This window comes from Pan troglodytes, chromosome 9 (genome assembly GCF_028858775.2).
Source record: "Pan troglodytes isolate AG18354 chromosome 9, NHGRI_mPanTro3-v2.0_pri, whole genome shotgun sequence".
NCBI lineage: Eukaryota > Metazoa > Chordata > Mammalia > Primates > Hominidae > Pan > Pan troglodytes.
In genome coordinates this window covers 111208035-111219080 of record NC_072407.2, presented here as the reverse complement: position 1 = coordinate 111219080, position 11046 = coordinate 111208035, and the positions used below count along the sequence as shown (strand labels likewise).

At 34.4% G+C, this 11046-nt stretch overlaps 1 long non-coding RNA gene across 1 annotated transcript; it reads left to right on the top strand.

Moving 5' to 3' along the window:
• The first annotated feature begins 949 nt into the window (after positions 1 to 949).
• Positions 950 to 9421, top strand: LOC129136470 (uncharacterized). Its single transcript, XR_008538145.1, has 3 exons — positions 950 to 1261; positions 7827 to 7917; positions 9275 to 9421. It is a non-coding gene; the product is annotated as an uncharacterized LOC129136470 (long non-coding RNA).
• The last annotated feature ends 1625 nt before the right edge of the window (positions 9422 to 11046 follow it).

Below are 11046 nucleotides of genomic sequence, written 5' to 3'. Positions count from 1 at the left end.
CTATTAAATCAAGAAGACATAAGAAGAACTGTAATGTTCACTTCACCAAAGAACTTATTATTCATATAACTTGAGTCACATGAATTATCAGTGGACACAAAGAGTCCAATATCTATAGACACTTCCCTACATATACATACACATGCACTTGTGCATACAAGTACACAGAGCCAGGATAAACAATAGGAGAAACAGAGCAGGCTTTCTAGGGAAAGATGCCCAAATCTGAAATTTTATACCTCAGGAGGAAATAATAGCAGTTTCCACCCATATTATTTCTTCAGTAGCTATACATACACACAAATTCCAGCAGGCAACATGACCACAGGGGCCCGACCTGCTTGGAACTAATCCATCTAGTACTTTCAGAAATAGATTCAGATCAAAGTACCAACTAATTCAAGTGAAGAGGCACACAAAACATACACACACACAAGTGTTAATGGAAAGAGATCATAAGGGATTGCAGTATCTGGCAAAATGCCTCACCAAGAAACCCACACACCAATAAACATTTTGAAGCAGATGAGTTAGCCTAGATTTGGTTTCCATGGCAATAAATACTGAATGGAGGTCTGCTACCACCTATCCTAAAGAGAAGGGTCAGAAATCAGTAAAATGCTTCATTTAATAATAAAATATAATTATCAAAACCAACCACAATTGCACTCATCACTGTCAAAAATAACTGTTTTCTGAAATTGTAGATTTTTACCCTGATTAAAAACAGAACAAAAGGAAGAATTTACAAAGCCTCCAAATAGCATGGTAATTTCATCTTGAACCCCAACGGACCTACAAAAAAAACAAACAAACAAACAAATGATTTCGGGCTGACCCCAAACCATTATGCCTGAATTTTGCCACCTTGAACACTGCTTAGCAAGCGTCAGAATGGGCTGTAACAATGGGGTCCCCTACAACCATGGTCTTCAGAATGTCACAATTTCCCTGCAAAGAATGACCTAAGGGTTGCAGGGCTGTTGCCAACAAATGCTTTACACAAGAAGCACTTCTGACTGTTTATTTGCTAGAACTAAAATTTAACTGTTATGAGGATCAAACAACAAAGACATCATACACTCATAGGTGGCAGATATGTTCCCAACGACCTGTGAGTTAACTTTAACTTCTTGTACTTTTCCCTCAGGGATATACTGAAGAAGACGATATCCTAAGAACAGAGTTCTAGAACATCTCAGAAATTTATCTGGCCTACTCTACAGAAATCACTTAAATCTAATATAACAACATGTGTAAAGTAAGCCTGCCTTCTTTCAGAGACTGGAACCAGGAAGGGTGGTGATAATGATTTATGATTAACTGTATCACTCATTCTGCTTTCAATGATTCACTACACACTTGGTCTGTGTCTGGCATGCTGTTGGACACTCAGTACACAAAGATGGAAAATAATAGCCTTTCCCTTAAGAGTTTACAGTCTAGCAGAGACTTAGGATGAAGTCAGAACTTCTTCATGTGGCCTTCAAGGCCCTCTGGAATCTGGGATTGAGGCCCTCTGCCAGTTCTTCAGTGTCATCTCCCTTATCTCTCCTGACCATGTTCCAGCCATTACTGTTCGTTCTTGGCTCTCTTCTTCCAATTTTCCCACACTGTTCTCTGTGCCTAGAGTGGTTTTTCCCTGTCTCTTCATCTGGATAACTCCTAGTTATCTTTCAGGTCTCAACTTAAGCATCACTTTCCAGAACCGTTAGGTTCTCCTCTCATATGTTCTCATGGTTTCATATTCTTCCTCTATAATAACTTCTCACTTTAATGGTTTTCATTTTCAATTGTCTACCAAGCTCAGAAAGGGGTGTAATTAATTCTTCCAAGTTATCTTGTATCCCCAGATGTAAGCACAGGGTCTGGCACAAATCTCAAATATTTGTTGAATGAATGAAATTGCTGTGGGATAGCTGAGCACAGAAGCAGTAATTACGATAACATGGCATGACATTCAGCACAGAGATGCTGCTGCTGCTAATAGCAATGTTTATTGTGATGTAGCAATATGGCTAAACAGATTATGAATTAATCTGAATGCCTTTTATGGAATGCAGACATTTCTATAGTGCAGGATCTATATCTAGTTAATTCATTTAGTACCCAGCAAGACTGCCTGAAACTTCTGATGGCTTAGTAATAACTACAGTAAAAACACACAAATTAGACTTCAGATATTTGGAATTAAGGGTAATTCTCACAGTGGGCTGAGGTTTCCATGCTTCCTCAATTATAAAGGTTTACTAAGCAAATGGTGAGATGAGTGATTTTAATAAGCCGAACCATTAGCTATGTTCTCAGGTGTAATGTACCAAACATTCAACGAAGAGTCAAAGAGTTGATTCTTTTACTAACTCTGCCACTAGCTAGCTCTCATGGACTTCTCTGCATCTGAATCTCCTCATCTGTAAGGTGAGCAGGTCTGACTCCATGATTTCCATACAGCCCAAAGCCTTACCTGAGTCTGAAAAAACTCATCTAATTAAAAACAAATGGTTAATAGGCTAATTATTTTAGATAATCAAGTCTCCAAGGGCTTTTAACACAACAAACATATCCTGAAAAGCAGTTACAATATTACTCTTAAAGGCCAACATGGAGGCCCATGCCTGTAATCCCTGCACTTCAGGAGGCCGAGGAGGGAAAATTGCTTGAGCCCAGGAGTTCAAAACCAGCCTAGGCAATATAGGGAGATCCCATCCCTACAAAAAATATAAATAAATTAGCTGGTGTGTGGTGCACACCTGTAGTACCAGCCATTCCGAAGGCTGAGGCAGGAGGATTGCTTGAGCCAGAGGGGTTAAAGCAGAAGTGAGCCATGATTATGTCACTATACTCCAGCCTGGACAACAGAGCAAGAGCGAGAAAAAAGAAAAGAAAAGAAAAAAGAAAAGGAGAGAGAGAGAGAAAGAAAGAGAAGAAGGAAGGAAGGAAGGAAGGAAGGAGGAAAATTTATTATATTACATAAATATTCTCTGGTATTCACTAGATCTCACTATACTAGCTCAGATTAGGAGGTTTTGCTGAATTTATGACTGGAATAAATCTATTCATCCTATCGAAGTGGAGCAAGAAGCAAAGAAATCACACTCACAGGCATCACTCATCTCATCTCTGTAGGTTCAGCGACCAACCCACAGAAGCAGACACAACAGGATCAGCTCAACAACATCAAGGAATGTAGGCCCCTACAATTCATCTCCTGACAATAAATTGGGTCCCTATCACAAAATCCTATAACAAGACAATCAGTAACTTTTTAAATCATTTAATCTACCCAAGACATGAATTTTGCTAACAACAAAGATAACTCTTACCAAAATAAATACCAACTACATCATCTCAAAAAATGGACACCAACTCCTGTTAAAATATAACACAATAAAACAGCCTTAAGTTATGAACAAAAAGAGTATCAGCCAGCCAGTTGGGTAACTGAGTTCACTGAATGTAATTTAGGAGGTCATTGACCTTTTGTTTTTTGTTTTTTTTTCTATATTATTAGCATGGGGACACCCAATTTCCTCTGCTTTCTCTTCCTAGTTTAATTATCCTCCAACATTTAGATAAGTTTCCAATAAACATATAAATTGAAAAATGTAAATTAGAAATATTTTCTAGGGAGACAATTTGCTTCATTCATCCATCCATTTATTCATAAAAATAGCATTATTTTATAGTTCAAGGTCCCAAGGGCAATCTGATTTTTAAATTATAAAAATCTAATGGGTGCAGCACACCAACATGGTACATGTATGCATATGTAACAAACCTGCACATTGTGCACATGTACCCTAGAACTTAAAGTATAATGAAAAAACTATATATACACTAAAAAAAATAAATAAATAAATTATAAAAATCAGGCCTTGGTTTTGCAATACAAATTATTGAAGAGAGAAACAAAATATATAAAACAACTAGAAATCAATTTCAAGTATAAGAAAGAATTAGAGAATTGAGTATAATTTGTACGCAAATGTACAGAAAAATAAAACCATCTTTGGGGCAAAGTTAGTGTTGGAGGTTGCCGTAGAAAAAAATGACATATTAGACTTTAAATAAATGGTTGGATTTGTTACAACAGAAACCAAGGAAGTGCTCAGAAAATGGGAAGAGGGAGCATATAACAAGGAAACAGGAGCCAGCTTGAAGGGGCTCTCACTGGCCAAACCAGAGACAATTTCAGCACCAAAGAAACTTAAGCTCAGAAATACATTATGAACAATTGAAACAAAAAGGAATCCATGAGCCCACGTGGATAGTAATTAGATAAATAAGGGGTTATTTAGATAGTTAGATATTAAATAAGTAAATAACTTTTGTAGTAGAATAATGAGGGCCAACTGGTATTTCAATATCTTTTTGACAGATTGTGAATATTTCAAAACCAGGACTGCTTTTTTATCTAAAAAAGGTCCCTTTGGACCTTAAACTGCTCTAGTTATCAGATCAATCAATCAATGCTAAGTAATTCTGTTTTCATGAATTGAGTGAATAAATAAATGAATGACTCACAGCCTTCCTAGAAAATTGTTTGTATTTTACACTTTTCAATTGATACGCTAGTGCTGGAGTTGGAAAATCATCATTTTGCCGCCATTATGGTAAAGATTGAATCAGACAAAAAAATCCTCAATGGACACTAATTCAAGAAGAAAATTGAGAAGAAATAGTGTATTTCTGTTTCTTCATACAGACTGCTTATTAGTTGCAAAGCAGAAAAATAAACAGTAATATACAGTGGAGAAGTGGGCAACTATAGGCTGGGTGATCAAAATTAACACGGCGACTGAGGGACATATGGACATAACGTGTCTCCAGATGTGACACCCTGAGAAGAACACGGTGTCATATGTGCAGTGCTCTAGCCAAACCTACATAATCCCATTCCAACCATGATTAGAAGAAACAGAAGACAAACACAGGCGAGAAATTTTATTTTTAAAAGCAGAGAGAACAACTAAAGTCTTCAAAAACATCAATGTCAAAAGACAAAGAAAAACTGTGGATATGTTTCAGATTAAAAGAGGCTAAAAAGACATGAGAACTAAATGTAATCTCTAATCCTAGATTGGATCCTGGGCTGAAGGAGTAAATAATATGAACTTTATATTATACTGTCCTTTATTATAAGAAACATTATTAAGTCAATTTAAAAAATTGAAATATGAATTATAAATTAAAATACTGTATTGATGCAGATATATATATATACGTACATATATATGTGGAAACATACACAGATAAAGGAGGAAACACAGAGCAGACAGGGTCTTCTGTAATCTGGTAATGCTCTATTTCTTGACTTTGCTGGTGGTTACAGGTATATACGTTGCATGCAATTTTTTCATATTTTACACTTTTAAAAGTTAAAAAATGATATAAAATACATGCATACACAAACTGCCACCAATTTATCTAAACAAATGCCAATTGAGATTTGTCTATGTTGTTGGCACGAGAGCTACAGAAATGAAGAGTAGGGGAGTCCCTGCTGGGAATTCCAAATAAAGGAAAATTAAAAACTTCCCTCACATCTCTGGACACTACAGCATCCTGAACTGGCTTCATTCGCCCCGCACAGCTCGTCATTCTCTCTCAGAACAAAGTGGAGCCATAAAGATTTTTTTATATCTATAAGATTTTGGTGGCATATAAATATAATACAGATGAGAGGTAGACAAGGATTGTGGATCAATTGCTAACTCTGGTTAGGGATATAGGAATAAGTTATCAAAGCAGCTGTTTTGTTGTTACTGATATACAGTTTTATACAGACAGGTAGTAAAGAGTAAAATCATGAATATCCAGCTCTATGAATTTACACAAAGGTAACATAAACATTTATGTACCCCTCAAATACAGAAATAAAACATTACCAGAACTTTCATTTCTTGAAAACTACATTTGTCCTCTCCAAGACTACCATTATTTTGACTAATACCATAGGTTAGTTTTGTCAGGTTTTGAATTTTATGTAAATGGAACCATACAGTGTGCATTGTTTTGCATTTGTTATCTTTCACTCAGTGTTATTTGAGTTTCACATACATTGTCTCAAGTTTGTTGATTTTCATTGCTGCATTGTATTTATTCTACTATTAATGGACAATTTAGTTTCTCTGTTTGAGAAAATTATGAATAGTAGTGCTGTGAAAATCTTTGCACGTGTTCTTGGTCCATATATGTATGCTTTGTTGCTTAATATAAAGATAGAAATAGAATTTTTGGATCATAGGGTATATGCATGTTCAGCTTTCATGGACACTGCCTAACAGTTTCACAAGTAGCAGTGCCAATTTATAATCACAGCAACATGTATGACAGTTCCAGTTGCTTTACATCTTCTCTAATGTTTAGAATTGCCAGTCCTTTTGATTCTATCCCGAATTCATGCATATTAGTGTAATTTTAACTTCAGTTTGCCTGATGACTAATGAGACTGAGCACCTTTTCTTATGTGTTTTGGCTGCCTGGATATTTTCTTTGGTAAAGTACCCGCTCATGTCTTTTGCCCACTTTTCTTTTGGGATGACTCTCTTTTCCTCAGTGATTCCTATGCGTTTGTTACATATGCAGATAAGTTCTTTGTTGAATATATTCATTGCAAGTATCTTCTCTTAGTCTGTGGCTTATCATTTAACTCTCTTAGTAGTGTCTTCTTATAATTAGAAATCAACAATTTTATCGAAATCTAATTTGTTAATCTTTCCTTTGTTAATGCTTTCTGATATTAAGAAATATGTGTGTATCAAAAGGTCATGAAGATATATCACTATTTCTTTTAGAAGTTTTATTGCTATGTCTTTTCGTTTGGTATAAAGTAGGGGGTCAAGATTTGTTTCTTCCTACATGACTTTCTAATTGATCCAATTGGAAGGATAATTCTTGATAAGTCATCCCTTCCACAGAGCATCACCTTTATCATAAGTCAAGTGACAGTATACATGTAGGTTTGTTTCTGGACTTCTATTCTACTTAAATGGTTATTCCTCTATCCATATGTGAATACTACACTCTGTTAATTACTATAGTGTTAAAAAAAAAAGTCTTCATAATCAACAGTTCTTCAACTTTGTTCAACTTCTTCAAGATTGTCTTGCTATTCTTGGCCCTTTACATCTCCATATAAATTTGAGAATTGACTTCTCAGTTTCTGATAGTAAATAAATAACTTACTGGAATTTAGATAGTAATTAAATTGAATCTATAGGTCAATTTAGGAGAGTTACAACATCACTACAATATGGAGCATTCCAATCTATGAACAACTTATATATCTTTCCATGTATTTATTTAGTTTCTCTCAATGCTATACATTTTTTTCTGTGCAGAGGTTTTACAAATATTTTGATAGTATCAATAACATCAAATACCTAGGAGTAAGTCTATCTTAAATTTTATTATTCCTAAATTTTATTTTCTACATGTTGCAGGTATATAGAATGAAATTGAATTTTGCATATTCACTTTATATCAAAAGATCTTGTAAATGTACTTCTTAATTCTATCAGTTTGCCCATGGATTTTCAATCATGTCATCTATGAATAATAACAATTTAATTCTTTTTTACCCAGGCCTCTATACCTTGTACTTTTAAGTTTCATTCTGTCCTGCATTTCCATGTTTCCATTAGGGAACATTTTATTCTGCATGAAGAATTCACTTCAGGATTTCTTTCACCTCAGGTCTGCTGGCAACAATTGTCTCAGGTTTTATATTGTCTGGAAATAGATTTATTTCACCGTCTTATTTTTTACTTTTTTGTTAAAGTACTATATGCATATAAAAAACTGTACATATCATAATTTTATAGCTGGATGAATTTTCACAAACTGAACCACCGTTTGAACCAATCACACTGCTGCAACTCCTTCAAGAGTAATTGTGATCCTGGCATCTAACAGGTTAGTTTTCCCTGTTTGAACTTTGCATAAAAAATGTAAGTATGTATTTCTTTGTGTTGGCTTCTTTTACTCAATATTATGTTTGTGAGATTCACTCATATTGTTGCTTGTCATGTCCTTTATCCCCATTTCTGTTTAGTCTTCTTTTGTGATTATACTTGGATAGTTTCCAGGTTTTGACTCTTTGAATAGTACAGCTCTAAGCAATTATATATGTGTCTTTTGGTGGCTAAAAGCAGTCATCTCTGTTGACTTTATGCTTTGGAGTGGAATTGCTAGGTTATAGAGTATGCATCATTTCATTTTTCAACACATATTTCCAAAGCAAAAATACTAATTTATTCCCCCAGCAGCAGAAACAAGAGTACGAATTTTTGCCATCCTCGCCACCTCCTAGTGCTTACCATCTTTTTCATCTTAGTCATTCTGGTGGTTGTGTAGCAGTACAAGATAGCAGTTTTAATTTGTATTTCCATGATGACAAATACAGTTGAGCATCTTTTCATGTGTTTCTTAACCACTGGGAAGTTTCTGCTTGAATTGTTTTGTTTTTGCCTATGTTTTTAATTGGGTCTTCTGTCTTTTTCTTCTTGATTTATACAAGTTCTTTACATGTTCTGGATATGAGTCTTTTATCAAATATGTGTGTGGTAAACATATTCTCCCACTCTGTGGACTGTGTCTATAGTCTCTTAATAGCACATTTTCACAAACAAGATCTTAATTTCAGTAGAGTTCAATTTTAAAATTTTTCCTTTATGATTAACATACACTATAGCTCATTGTTAGCACATGAAAATATACTCATGTGCTGCATAATTATGTTTCAGACAATGATGGAGCACATATATGACAGTGGTCACGTAATAGTATAAAGGAGCTAAAAAATCCTATCACCTAGTGACATCAAAGCCATCATAACATTGTAGCACAACCCATTACTTATGTGTCTGTGGTGATGCTGATGTAAACAAACATACTGTACTGCTAGTTGTGTAAAAGTCTAGCACCTACAATTATGTAGAGTACATAATACTTGATAATGATAATAAATGACTACGTTAACTGGTTTACATTTTTACTATACTTTTGATCATTATTTTAGTGTATACTCCTACTTATATATATGTTATATACATGTTATTATATATATTATTCTTCTAGAATATATATAACTTATATATATAAGTTATATATAATTATTATATATAACTTATGTATATATAACTTATATATGTTATATATAATATATATAACATATATGTTATATATATATGAAACTTACATATATATAGATATATATATATATATAGATATACACAGTTGACTATAAAACAGCCTCATGCATGTCCTTCAGGAGGTATTCTAGAAGAATTCTAGAAGCATTGTTATCATAGGAGATGACAATTCCATGCATGTTATCGCCTCTGAAGACCTTCTAGTGGGACAAGATATGAAATGAAAGAGAGTGAAATCGATTATCTTGACCCTGCGTAGGGTTAGCCTAAGGTCTGTGTCTTCATTTTTATGAAAATAGTTTAAAAAGCAAAAAATAAAATGAAAATGTTAAACTAGAAAAAAGCTTATAGAATAAGGATATAAATATAGAAAATATTTTTACAGCCATACAATGTGTTTGTGTTTCAAGCTAAGTGTTATAACAAAAGAGTCAAAAAAGTTTTAAGAAAATTAAAAAGTTTATAAAGTAAAAAAGTTACAATAAGCTAAGGTTAATTTATTATTGAAGAAAGAAAAATATTTTATAAATTTAGTATGGCCTAAGTGTTGAGTGTTTATAAAGTCTACAATAGTGTACAGTAATATCCTAGGCCTTCACATTCACTCACCACTCACTCATTGACTCACTCAGAGCAACTTCGAGTCCTACAAGTTCCATTCATGGCAAATGTCCTATGTAGGTATACCATTTTTTAATATTTTATACCACATTTTTGCCGTACCTTCTCTATGTTTAATACACAAATATTTACTATTGTGATGCAATTGCCTACAGCATTCGGTATAGTAACATGCTGTCCAAGTTTGTAGCCAAGGAGCAATAGGCTCTACCATATAGCCTAGACGTGTGTAGGCTACACCATCTAGGTTTGTGTGAGTACAGTCTATGATGTTTACACAATGACAAAATCACCCAATGACATATTTTTCAGAATGCATCCCCATAACTATCCACTTAATTTTTGCAATTGATCTCATATTCTACAATCTCTCTGATCTCTCTGTTTCTACAATCTTTTTGGTACATTTTATTGGATTTTCTATATATACAATCATGTCATCTGCAAATAAGGGCAGTTTTACTTGTTCATTTCCAATATGGTACCTCTCATTTCATTTTCTTGCATACCGCACTGTCCGGGACATCTAGAACAATGTCAAATTAAAGTGGTGAGAGTACGTATCTTTCTTCCTGATCTTACGGAGAAAGTATGCAGTCTGTCGCCATTGCATATGATGTTAGGTATACATTATTAGTACTGAGGCTTTCCCAGAAATAGCAGAAGAATTGGAGTTGGAGAGTAGGGAATGCAGTTGTGAGAAAACTGAGATGCTGCATTCAAGGAGGGGGACACTCAGAGGTACTATAACTTGAGAATTAAATGTTAATCCTGCATTCATTTTACTTACAAATTGAGGAAGATATTCTGAGAACATAGGAACAGTTTACCAGGTAGCTAAAATCCATGGTTTGAGTTCAGAGAAAATCTAGAAGTATTTCATAGCCACTGAATGCTGACTGGCTAGATTCAACTAGAACAAATAATTACCAATAAAAAAAGACTCTGTGAACTCAACCAGAATCTGTCATCCTCTAGAAATATATCCAAGGAATAGAAGGGATTGTGAGATATTCATCTACAACCTAGACAGCATCCTTCACTGAGTTTCTTGAGCAGAACACTCTGATGCAGACAGTGCTTCAGGAATAACCCTTGGGTACCAATCACCTGCTTCCATCTTACACTCTGGGTGTCATCATCATTTGAATTGTACCTGTAACTCCACAAAAGCATATTCAGTTTGAGTTTCTTTTAGGTTGTCTCCTACCTCACCTCTCAATGGGCAGTATCATTTTATTCCTACTTACCTTACTATAGAAAATTACAA